Raw genomic sequence first — 12077 nt, 5'->3', positions numbered from 1 at the left:
GTTTCTTGAGCTGCAAATCAGCATATTAGAATGATTTTTGAAGGATGTGACACTGAAGACTGGAGTAATGATGCTGAAAATTCAGCTTTGATCACAGCAATCATTTTAAGATATATTCAAATAGAAAGCAGTTATTTTAAATTGTAAAAATATTTCACAACATTACTGCTTTTGCTGTACTTTGGATCAAATAAATGCAGGCTTGGTGAGCAGAAGAGACTTCTTTATAAAACATTAAAAATCTTACTGTTCAAAAACTGTTGACTGGTAGGTTATATAGATTACAGAAAAGTTATATTGTAATGTTTTATATATATATATATATACATTTCTGTCCCCCTCACTTCTGAAATGATGGCTACGCCCGTTTCCAGGTATAACATGATATTCAGTGACAGAAAGGCATGTCTGATTTGACGTCAAACGTAATGCAGTTGTTTCATGTCTGACATTGTACAGGTTATTGTGTCAACCTACAGGCACATCCATGAATAGATTAGAATACCGCTGTTATATGTTTCTAAAAGTACACCCAATTTAGGACACTCTCTTTTTTTCTATATCTACCATTAGTTTGATGGTTGAGGGGTGTCACAGCGGTCATTAATTCATGCATAAACAAATACGCTGTGTGTTTATAATGTAAGACACAGCAGGGCACGTTCAGATGGATTGCAGATGGGTCTTGGGAACACTTTGTCTTCTGGTTGAAATACACACACACCTCACAGCTACGCTGGCTTTGACGTGTCACTCCTCCTTTGCCCTCTCTCTCATTTTTCATGCGTCCCTTTGCAAGATCTCACATTTTTATGTTTTGATTGGTTATTGCATACATTAACTACTTTGCTCCTACTGCCTTTTATGTATTTCATTTCAATAAACACATTGAATATTCTGTTATTTATTTATTTTATTTTATTTATTTTTTTGGCTTGTGCATAAAATAAAAACCTTTAATCAGTCTCAACAATAGAACGATTTAAAATATGAAATTTGAAAGTAATTAACTTCTTAATAATTCATAATGTTCCTTGACCTGATTTCTGAAACTAATTAGCTTTCATAGCACAGCTCAACCTGTATTGTAGTAACATTTTATTTCATGTTCCCTGTGAGCTTTACATTTGGGGGTCCAAATTTAATACCAATCCATTTTAAATTGATGTACACTTGCACAACAGGACTTTCAATCACCTCAAGTGACCTCTGCAAACTGTTTGCCCAGCCTAAACAAGGGCTGTGCGTAACTTTAATTTCATCAGAAGGCCCAATCAGAGCCAATTAGCCTGATTAATGTGCTTCTAGTATGCAGTTCTTCAGGCTATTCAGTGATAAACATACTGTACACTCATGCAGTGTATGTAAAAAAGGCTAAGATTTGTGAATCTTAAAGGAATTTAAACCATTAGCACACACACAAAATAAATGAGCACAAAGCCTGTCCATTTCTGTCTTAGCATTGATAAGAGAGTTTGTGAATTTTGTTTTCTTCCTTTAAAACTGTTCCTGAAAGGAAAATTAGGCATTAAGGAGAAGTGCTCACTAACACAGATTTAGACAGATTTGTGAACAATATTTGAGAGAAATAGGCCTTTTGTGTACATAGAAAAAGTCTTAGATCTTTGAGTTCAGCTCATGAAAAATGGGGGCAAAAACAAAAGTGTTGCGTTTATAATTTTGTTCAGTGTATATTTATAAGCAGTTTTTTCTGTGTGGGCAAGACAAAAATTTCCATTTCCATCAATCGTTGGAAGATTCTTCATGCATCTGTAGGCCATCTTGTAGACTTTATACTTTTTTTTTTTTTTTTGGTCTGCTGGTGGAATGACCAGTCCAACTCGATCCGAGCAGCTGAGTCTTTACTGATCTTCAAGAAATGGCTAAAGACACATCTCTTCCATACTTGAGCATCTAACACTAGCACTCTCTTTTCTATTTCTATCTACTTGTTTTCTTTTTATTTATTAAAAAAAACTTGACACTCTAACACTAGCGTTGTCTATTCTTTTTCTATTCTATCTACTTGTTTTCTTTTTAATTATTTAAAAAAAATAATAACTTCATCCTCTAACACTAGCTCTGTCTGTTCTATTTCTTTTCTATACTTTTTATTCTTTTTATTTATTATTTTAAAAAAACTTGCTATGCGTACTGTGTTAGACTAACCAGGATTTGTCACAGCACTTATATATTGTTGCTCTTTTGTTGGTTTGATTGCTTCTATTGTCTTCATTTGTGAGTCGCTTTGGATAAAAAGCATCTGCTAAATGATAAAATGTAAATGTAATGTTTAAAGTCCATTGAAAAAACAAATGTAGTTTCGGAAAAAAAAAAGTGTGTAATTTTATCTGTAGCCTGCAAAATTTCACCCAAGGCCATACAGAAGGCCATTGGTGACCCCTTAAATACACATATTGACTAAAGAAACTCATTAATTTCCTGAAAGGCTGGCAGACATGTTCACGCTGTGAGAAGGACTGAACAACCGCTCGTGCTCACTGGAAACCTGAATCTACCACAAGACAACACAAAAAAAAACTATGAACAAATTCAATCAGAATCTGAGGTTTTAATGTAAATAGCAAGCTAAAGGATGTGTAAGTCTAAGAGTATTTGTGGGTAATCCACAGTGCTGGAGTGCTCAATGTCCCTTGCCGGACCCAAATTTCTTATGACTAAACATGGTTTTCACTTCATTCCGCTCCTTTGAACAATCAGCGTCTGTGAGAAGGTACAGAACATAAAATGAAAACCACATGTTTAACATACACAGAGTCTCATGATTGACAGAGCTTACTAATGTCCTGCATTTTGGACTTTTCATTCTGGCAGCAACTCTCACTTTCTAGGCCAGACACTTGAAAGTAAATCTCAATGTCTCAACTTTGGCTCTTTTATGACATAAAAGCTTACTGTAACCCTGCAATTATTATTCTTTTTTTTATCTTTAATGTTAAATTAAAGTCTAGTTAACCCTAGTTTTAAGTGACTTGGTCACAAGAACCCTGGTAAGCAGAGATGGGGGAAAGTCACACATGTTCAAGTCTCAAGCAAGTCTCAAGTCCCTACCATCAAGTCTCAAGCAAGTCTCAAGTCACAGTACAAACAAATCAAGCAAGTCAAGTCAAGTCAGTGGCTCACCTCAAGCAAGTCAAGTCGAGTCCTGCTAAGACACTAAAGCACTGTTGAGAGGCAAACGCCAGCGAATTTAAAGTTTGACATCGTTAATTAATTACAAACATGAGATTAATCATTTATAATCACTTTAATTTAATGACAGACTTAAGCTGAATTTTAAGACCAATGCTGTTTTCAACTAACGAACAAGCTTACATACCTTTCCTTTTTGAAGTGCCGACGTCCTGGCTTTGTAAATGCATACAGCAAATGCATACAGTTTCGAAGTGTTTATCCAAACATCTCGGGAGATTCTCTTGCTCCCTGTATTTGGCGCGCTGTGTTCCTGACTGTGCTCGTGCAGTGTCATGAACTGCGCAGACTCGGATCACTTCTGCCACTGGTTCAGTGGCTTGCGTTTTGTTTACCAAATTATGTCGCAATGATTTATAATAATAATTAGAGTTGTTATAAATCAAGTCCTGCCGAGTCATGAAGGTCAAATCAAGTCAAGTCTCAAGTCACTGGATCTCAAGTCCAAGTCAAGTCAAGTCATTTTCTTTATTTAGTCAAGCAAGTCACAAGTCCTTAAATTTGCGACTCGAGTCAGACTCGAGTCAAGTCATGTGACTCGAGTCCCCCACCTCTGCTGGTAAGCCTAATTGTACATTATACACTGGCTCAATTTAGAATACCATCCTATACTGTTCATACTATTTTTGCCATATAAAGATATGTCAGAAATATTATGTTTATAGTACATCACACTTACACTGTACACTATATACCACTGTTTCTAAACCTTTTTAACCCAAAGGCTATCATTCAACATGTTGTTTGAACTCCCACCATTATATTGGTTAGGATATTTCTATATTTTCTATATTGAAGCTTTGTCATAGCTCGACATTAACGCTTGTCCGGGACAAGTGAATGTTTTGGATGGGCAAGTGAAAGAGAAACTTACTTGCCCAATCGGACAAGTAGCCTAATTTGAAAATGTCAATACCAAAAACAATAATAACTGCCCTTATTTGTGATAGCCTTTGTTATAGGGGTGTGTGATATATATAGTTTGCGATAATATCGTAATTGTTGTTATAACGATGTGCGATTTGACATTATCGAGTGTATTGCAAAAATCAAACAAAACACACCTACTGTACAGAGTGCACGCATACATTAGGCCTACGTAAAGAAGTCTAGTAGGTTAGAGTAGTGCACGTGTTCGTTCTTTCACTGCATGATTCAGTATTATTTAAAATGCATGAAGAATGATCAGAAAATTCAAGATATGGGGGCAGAAAATTTATATATTTATATGATTTCATATAGTTAAACAATATCACACGAAGATCAAGTGCCGTTTTTTGCTCCAAAAATCAGCATGATTAAAAATATAATCTGTTGTATATTAAAGGTATACAACAGTTCAATAAACAAGAAGTTAATATTAAGAGACTTACGTTTTAGACACCATATTGCCAATTATTACCAACAGAAATAATTCCAAACACAGCCACAGCACTGTTTTGCATCTCTGAGCAACATGACGGTGTTTCGTTCCTGAATGAATCACCCGTTTAAATGATTCGGTTCAATCGCAATTACTCGCTTATTGCTTGATGCCACCTACTGGCGGTTTAAATTTCACATTTAAAGTATCTTTTCTTTTTTTTTTTAAATAAATTCAAATATCAGTTTTCAATGTTTTATGTATCAAACATTATTTATTCATTTGTAACTGCAGGTTAAAGCATTCCATGTCCCTCAGAGCTGCATTAAACAGTGGGTAAATATATCTATTTCACTTCAGATGCAGCTTCTGTGTTTCCTCTGCATTGCAAAGATGAATTTTTTTGATACTGATTTCACTTTATTATTTTATTTAAAAAGAAAAATCTAAAAATAAAAATAAACTAAATAAAACTACATAAACTAAATGTGACATGCTCACAAAATCTACTACACATACTCTATAAACACTAATATTTTGTATAACTACAATAAATAATTATATTTATAACTCAATTTAAATGTATTTTTTTCTCTCCGGGCAAGTAACTTTTATACTTGGACAAGTAAATGACAATTTAAACCATATACATATATATATATATATATATATATATATAAATTCATGTGATTTTATGTGTTTTTAAATTTTTAAGTTTATTAAAATTATTTAATGAATTAAAAAAAAAAATTTCATTAGGCATGCAATACACCCACTGCAATACACTGAGTCTGACATCCAGTTTATGAATTTAGTTTTTTAATTACAAAGTAACTTTCACTGTTTTTCAGTTAAGGGAAATTATCCTTTCATTTGTTGTCGCTCTTAGCTTTAGCATGTAGCTTAAGCAGAGGCCACGATCCATATTTGGGCTGTTTTTAAAAACATTTGTACATGCAAATAAACATAAATCACACAATATGAGATGATGATAAAGCATTCAACTAATTTGTAAGGTGCTGTCATCTACATAGAAATTCCAGACAATATTTTCTCAGGCTAGTTTTGTGGTTAAATAGCTAGGCCTACATTATCTGAGTGTGAATATATACTGCTCACACTACTTACACTACAAAGCGTCATATAGTATTACCAAAGTATGCAAAATGTGACAAAGAAACCTGGTTCAGACCAGTCTGAAAGAGTGAAACAAGAAACAAGTTTAAAGAACAGTATGGCATCTATCCACACAAGTATTCTGTCTGCCCACAGCTCAACCTCCAAGATGAGGTGAAAAGTGTGTATATGTCTGACAGCGATCCACTGAGAGAGATGAATTTTTGTTTTGTCCTGAGAAATGTAAAAGGATCCTACATAATTCAGATCTTTGTTCCATCAGTGACCTGGAGGAGGTCAAAAAGATTTTTTCTCCATTTACCAGCAGTCTTCAAAGGACTTGTGTGTGTTTGACAGAGAATATGTAAAACTGTGGGTTGCACTGGATGAAAGCGATCATCATTCATGTGAGAGAAACACAAAGAGGCAGATAGAAGGAGAGCGAGCGGGAAAGGAGGAAGTATGTTTCTGTATTAGAGATAGTGAGAGAGTTTATTTATGTGATGACTGGTCCAAGCTGGTTTATGCTAGTTCAGTGTCTAGCTGGTGCAGCCACGTTTTTGCCAGAAAAAAATGTCTTTCTGATTTATCTTTCTGATGAAACTGGATGACCAAGCATACCAACATCTTAAGTTAGGGCATCCAAAACAAAGGAGCTTGGATATAAATATACTTGTTGTGGCACCCCTTGATGAAGGGTAGTCGTTTTTCACTGCTGTGTTATCCAAACACATCTTGTCATTCCCTTCTGAAAAATGTCCAAGTCGTTCAGCCTTGAAACCGTTTTCCTCAGGAACAGTTACCTCTTCCAAAAAACATGTAGCTCTCCCTCAATGTGGCCCATCCTTTCCAACCCTGAACCACATTTTACATCTGGGTCACATCAAAGTAACCAGACATGGACCGTGGAAGACAGCCGACTGGCACTCTGTTTCAAATCCAGTCACATTCCTGTGAGTATGGCCCAACTCTTCAATCCCTCCATCCATGGCACGAGCCAAAAATAGATCACAATGTTCTTGTTTGGGGTTAAATTTCATGACATAGTTGTTGTTTGTTACTCTCAGAGTGCAAAGCTAAGGGTTGGCTACAGAATAAATACCTGGAACCAAAACATGTTCCATGCCATTAATGCTTCTCGAATGTGCATTCTTCTGCTTATACAGATGAAACACTGAACTAAATTAACCTGACAGATTTTCCTTCTACAATGGCACCACAACTCCGCAGCAGCCTGATTTCCAAGAGAATGACTAATAAAAATCAAATACACGCAACTAACTAATCAGTGTAGTTACTGACTCATTGCTTGCATGACAATGTGCAGTTAAAGAAACACATGCCTTTTGTCAATAGTATTTTATAAATATGAATTGAATGAAAATTATGAAATATGTATGTAAATATGGTGTAAATACACCTTATCAAGAATTTCTTGAAATGTATTTATTGAAATTATCTCATCATTTGGCAATGGAATTGTATTTATTTATTTATTTTGTATGTATGTATTTAAAAGTAGTAAAAGAATTGTTAATAGTACCATAGTTAATAGGAAGCAGAATCCTGGTTCCTCCTGTTAATGAAAAGCTGAATTAGCTAAATAATTCATATGAGCTACATTCACAATGTTTAGAAGAACAAAAGCCACAATGGTTCATAATTATGGACCATTACTCAATCCAGCTAATTGAAAACAACATGTACTCAGGCACAGTGTATCCAGACATTTTAATTGTTTATGTGTCTATTGAAAGTGATTCACAAATAGGCCACAACAAGCAAAAACCTGCCAATCACGACATTGTTACTTAGACCATTGGAACATTCCGTAACATCCATCACTAGCCCTCTGTGGCAAAACATTCAAAACAGTAGTATCTTTCCTTGAATTAAAGATGCCTTTCCCTTAGAATAGATGTCTTCCTGTGCGGAGGCATGCTAAGTCTTTAAGTGTTTGGGTGCTGTGCTCATATTTGTGCAAAACCAGTGGTTTCCTCCAAAAAAAAAAAAATGTACTGTTCTCTCCCTTTTTAAAATTAACATCTCCATTGCCATACATTTTTTTATGTAATTTCCTCTTCCTCCTGTCTGTTCCTTCAATCACAATGGAATTCATACGCATAAAAAATGGTACAAGAACCAGTCTGTGTACTTGAGTCATTAATCACTTCTGTGCCCATAAATTGCAGTTCACCCTACATGTTAGATAACAAACTAGTGTGTCATTCAGTTCTGCAGACATCAGTCCATTCTGTCTTAATATCGTCAGTCATACCTCCCTCTAGAAAACTTACATCAACACAGAACGAAGCATGCATATAAATGCATTATGTTGCATTTGAAGTCAAATTTATTGAGCATGAATAATGTTATTTAACATGACGACCTTGTTTTCTGTATGTAGCTGAGTGTTTCTTTTGTTCTGGAAATTGTACTGTGGTTGGGATTTTTATGAATTTGACAGGGGAAAAAATGGCAAATGTTACAGAATGCTCCTGTAATGCATGTATGTCCACTGTTGTGCATTGTAATTATTACAAATTAAATAGTACACAGGGCCATAGACGAATAAACACCCAACAATGAAATGAGGTTTAAAAATCATGTTCATATATCCAGTCTTTATTAAATCCTTTAGTTCTATTGTTACATGTTAGTAGGTAGAAGGCAAAAAATTTGAAATATTCACCATCCAATTCTTTTTTCTGTGCTGCTGATTTGTAGACTGCGGAGCACGCCACGGAGGCAGCCATCAGCGTCGGCGCCATCTTATTTTGGTTTTATTAAGGCTATAGGCAGGTGAGTTTTTTTTTCAGGGTTGGAGCTGAACTCTGCAGGACTGCGGCTCTCTAGGACCGAACTTGCCTACCCCTGCACTAGCCAATAGAATGCTTTAAAACAGAGGACGGTACTGCACTGAAGGGGCAGACCTATATGGCCGTGTCAGAGCGTTGTACAACAGAGCGACAGGCGCTTTACATATGTGGTAAACGTGAGTGGCTGTGCTATGCAGCTCTGAAGCTGTGTTTGTTAGTTCATATAATGTTCTTAATTCCCTCTATCCCCTTATCGGGTGCTGTAATTCAGAAGTCCTGTTATTGTACAATTTCAACAGTGGCTCTCAACTGGTGGGTCATGATCCAAAAATGGGTCATGGTTCAGTTCTGATGGTCAGCCACAGCAAAGGGAAAAATGATAAACGTGAAAAGAAAATGCAGCAGTTTTTTTTTTCAGTGCATAGTTACAACAGCAAAATGTGTATTATCATATAAAAGTTAAGAAAATCTTTCAAATATCCTTTGCTGCAAATTCATTTCTTGTCAAATTAGGCAGGACAGGATGACACCCTCATTCTTTAAATCCATGAACAAAACTATGAAATATGAACCAGATTACATTAATTACAGGTTCAATTACAATTATAATAAACATGGTTTGTGCAGTCCACAGACATCAGCTTTTGTATGGTGCCAATTACTGCTGCATTGAGCCTGAACCCCCAAAAAAATTCAACAAGTGCAAAAACCAAACATATTGATATTTCTGCATTGAGACTAGATTATTCAGTGTAGTATTAATTCTAAAACAATTTAATTGTTAACAAGCGGAATCACCAATATACAGTGTAACATCTGGGTTATGAAGTAAAACCATGTGAGAACCACTGCACCTCCAGCAAAAGGACAATCTAGATCATTTTTAATGACACTTGACTAGGGCTGAACGATTAATTGCATTTGCGATAATATCGCGATATGAAAAACCCACGATTTTTCAATCGCAGAGACTGCGATTACACTCGGTCACGTGACACGCCAGAGTAAAGAGGTGTGTTCCATTACATGCTTACAAGGTTGGACAACCAACAAATCAGTCAATATACTACTGTGATTGTAGTTGTTAAATAAAAATGTCATTCATATCAATTCATGCATCACCTAATTTCATCGTAACATATAGGCCTGGCCTACAGAAAAGAACATTTATGTTTAATCTAATAGTGTTGGTCATATTATACAATGATTTATAGCTCAGAGCTTTAAAAAATAATTGCATATTAAATCACAATCGCAATATTGGTTAAAAAAAAATTTTTTTTTAATTCGCAATTAGATTTTCCAAAATCGTTCAGCCCTACACTTGACTCTGGAACCTAATTCAATTAAATACACATTTATATAGTGCATTTCATGATCATGGCAAAGCAGCTTCACAGAAAAAGTTTAAGGCACTTATCCCAAATGTGTCTTGAATGACAACACACCACTTTTGTCTTAGATTTACATGGAGACAAATAGTGATCCAACTGTAAACAGATTTGATTTACCAACCTCCCATTTAGATGAAAGCAAAACATCAACAGTTAAACTGCCAACCATTTAAACATCAGTCTAAATTGTTGAAATTTCTGAGGATTCTTTTTCCAAAGAAATAAAATGCATAGAAGCCATGCTAAACAGATTAACCATGGCTAAAACAGTCATTTCCTGGTAACATGGATCATGATCCATGACTCAATGTTAAGAACAGAAAAAAAACTACAAGCAAGCATCTTTCTTTATTGGTAACAATCAACGCATAACTTACAAAACAATTGTGCAATACATATACACATGGTTTACAATACAAATGCCCCAACTCATTTTAGACGTTCTCCAAACAATAAAATTAGCTCTACTCAAGTTGCATCACTTCCGAGGAACAAACCACCAGTCACTGAATACATGTGCCCCAAAATGAAGCCATCAACGGAATCTGTTGAGAAAGGGAAAACCTAAATTCACTTTAAAAATCAAACCAGGTTACACATTACATAAACACTGCCTGCATTTAATTTTCTTATATATGCATGTGTCTTGCGACAGGATCCAGGCACAGAGAAGTGACCTCTGACCCAGGTTTTAGCAAGAGTAGCTCACTCTACCCCCCTGATATGACCACTAGAAACACCGACAGCCTCCAGTGGGCAAAGCATAGGAGGGATCATGAGACTAGACCAGACTGGTTGAACGAAAAAATGCAAGCGGTCTGAAATACAAGCAGAAAAAGCAGTGATATGACCAAGTTACTCACCTAATGACTGTAGTTCTTACATTCTCTGCCTTTAGCTGCAAAATACATATTTAGACTGATTATCAAGTATCTTAAAATACAATTAGCAAGGCTAACTATTATAAAAATTGTTTCTCCCGACAGGATCCGAAGCAAGGAATGTTAAGCCAAAACTTCAGGTTTTTGAGAGAATTCATCTACCCCCCTGTCTTAATCACTCAAGACATAACAGGACTTGAATGTGCAATAAAAGGGGTTGAAAAAACTAGAGAAAAAAAATTAAAAAAAAGTAAATCACTTACCAATTAATGGTTAGAGAAGGATTCTTAAGCACAACTGTGGCCTCAGGGCCAAACCAACATATGAGCCTAGACATGAAGATTAAAAAAAGAACAATTAATTAAAACATATACTAAGCTTACTGCTTTACAGCTGAGCTTTCCTTTAAGCAAGTACTAGAGTAATGAGACAAATAATTTCTCTACTCTCTTTTTTTAGTCAATGAGGATCTTAAGCTAATAAATGCTTCCTTACCCTTATAGGGAAGACATCGTAGAAACTGGCAAGTTTCTCTTCAGTCAGGGGGTTCAGATGAACAATCTATTAAAACAGATGCAATCAACATCAGCAGGCCGCATATTCACCACGTGCGTTTCCGGGCAACACGTGGCACTTCTTCACAACTTAATACTTCTAGAATTACGATCAAGGCTTGGCAACAAGCTGTACAACATGTTTTTATCGAGCATCTTTTGTTTTACTCTAAGAACTATTTTAATACCTTTCTATACACTTCTAAAGCTCACTGTAACTGCTCTGGTAAACTAAACTTGACTATTTGCGACACAACTTGTACATGTTGTACTGTGTGTGTGTGTAAGTGTAAAATGAAGCATAGCGTCAGGTAAGTAAAAAAAAAAAAATTACAAATCTAAACATAGAAACTTACCAACGCCCATCCTGCGTGCGCTTATGTTGTCTCTGACCGACCGTGTGGGATCTTTGTGCGACAGTGCAGTGCGGGAAGCAATGAATGAACACGTGTGAGCTGTGAGGAATTCTGGGATATTTAAAGAGACTGCCTCCAGTTCATTTAAGCGAATCGGTTCTTTCAGTTCATTCAAAGATAAAAACGACTCCTAAAAACGCTCGGACGATTCAGTCTGATTAGCAAACAAATCGCTCAGTTTCGGGAAAAGATCCAACTCGAAAAAAACTATTATTGATTAATCTAGCGATACAATAAATGGATGGCAGCAGGGCATATGAGACGGTGTTTATGTTCACAAATTATTACTGGAGAAATTCTCTTTTTATACTTTCGCATTTA

General features: G+C 35.7%; 1 long non-coding RNA gene across 1 annotated transcript; it reads right to left on the bottom strand.

Moving 5' to 3' along the window:
• Nucleotides 1-10231: 10231 nt before the first annotated feature.
• Nucleotides 10232-11803, bottom strand: LOC107718390 (uncharacterized). The gene is made up of 5 exons (XR_001637407.1): nt 11697-11803; nt 11282-11347; nt 11050-11115; nt 10769-10803; nt 10232-10450 (listed from the first exon to the last, which is right to left on the bottom strand). It is a non-coding gene; the product is annotated as an uncharacterized LOC107718390 (long non-coding RNA).
• Nucleotides 11804-12077: the final 274 nt, after the last annotated feature.

The sequence above is a fragment of the Sinocyclocheilus rhinocerous genome, unplaced genomic scaffold, assembly GCF_001515625.1.
Source record: "Sinocyclocheilus rhinocerous isolate Xijiao unplaced genomic scaffold, SAMN03320098_v1.1 scaffold453, whole genome shotgun sequence".
Lineage (NCBI taxonomy): Eukaryota > Metazoa > Chordata > Actinopteri > Cypriniformes > Cyprinidae > Sinocyclocheilus > Sinocyclocheilus rhinocerous.
The sequence above is the reverse complement of the archived record's forward strand: the minus strand, read 5'-3'. Positions and strand labels throughout refer to the sequence as shown.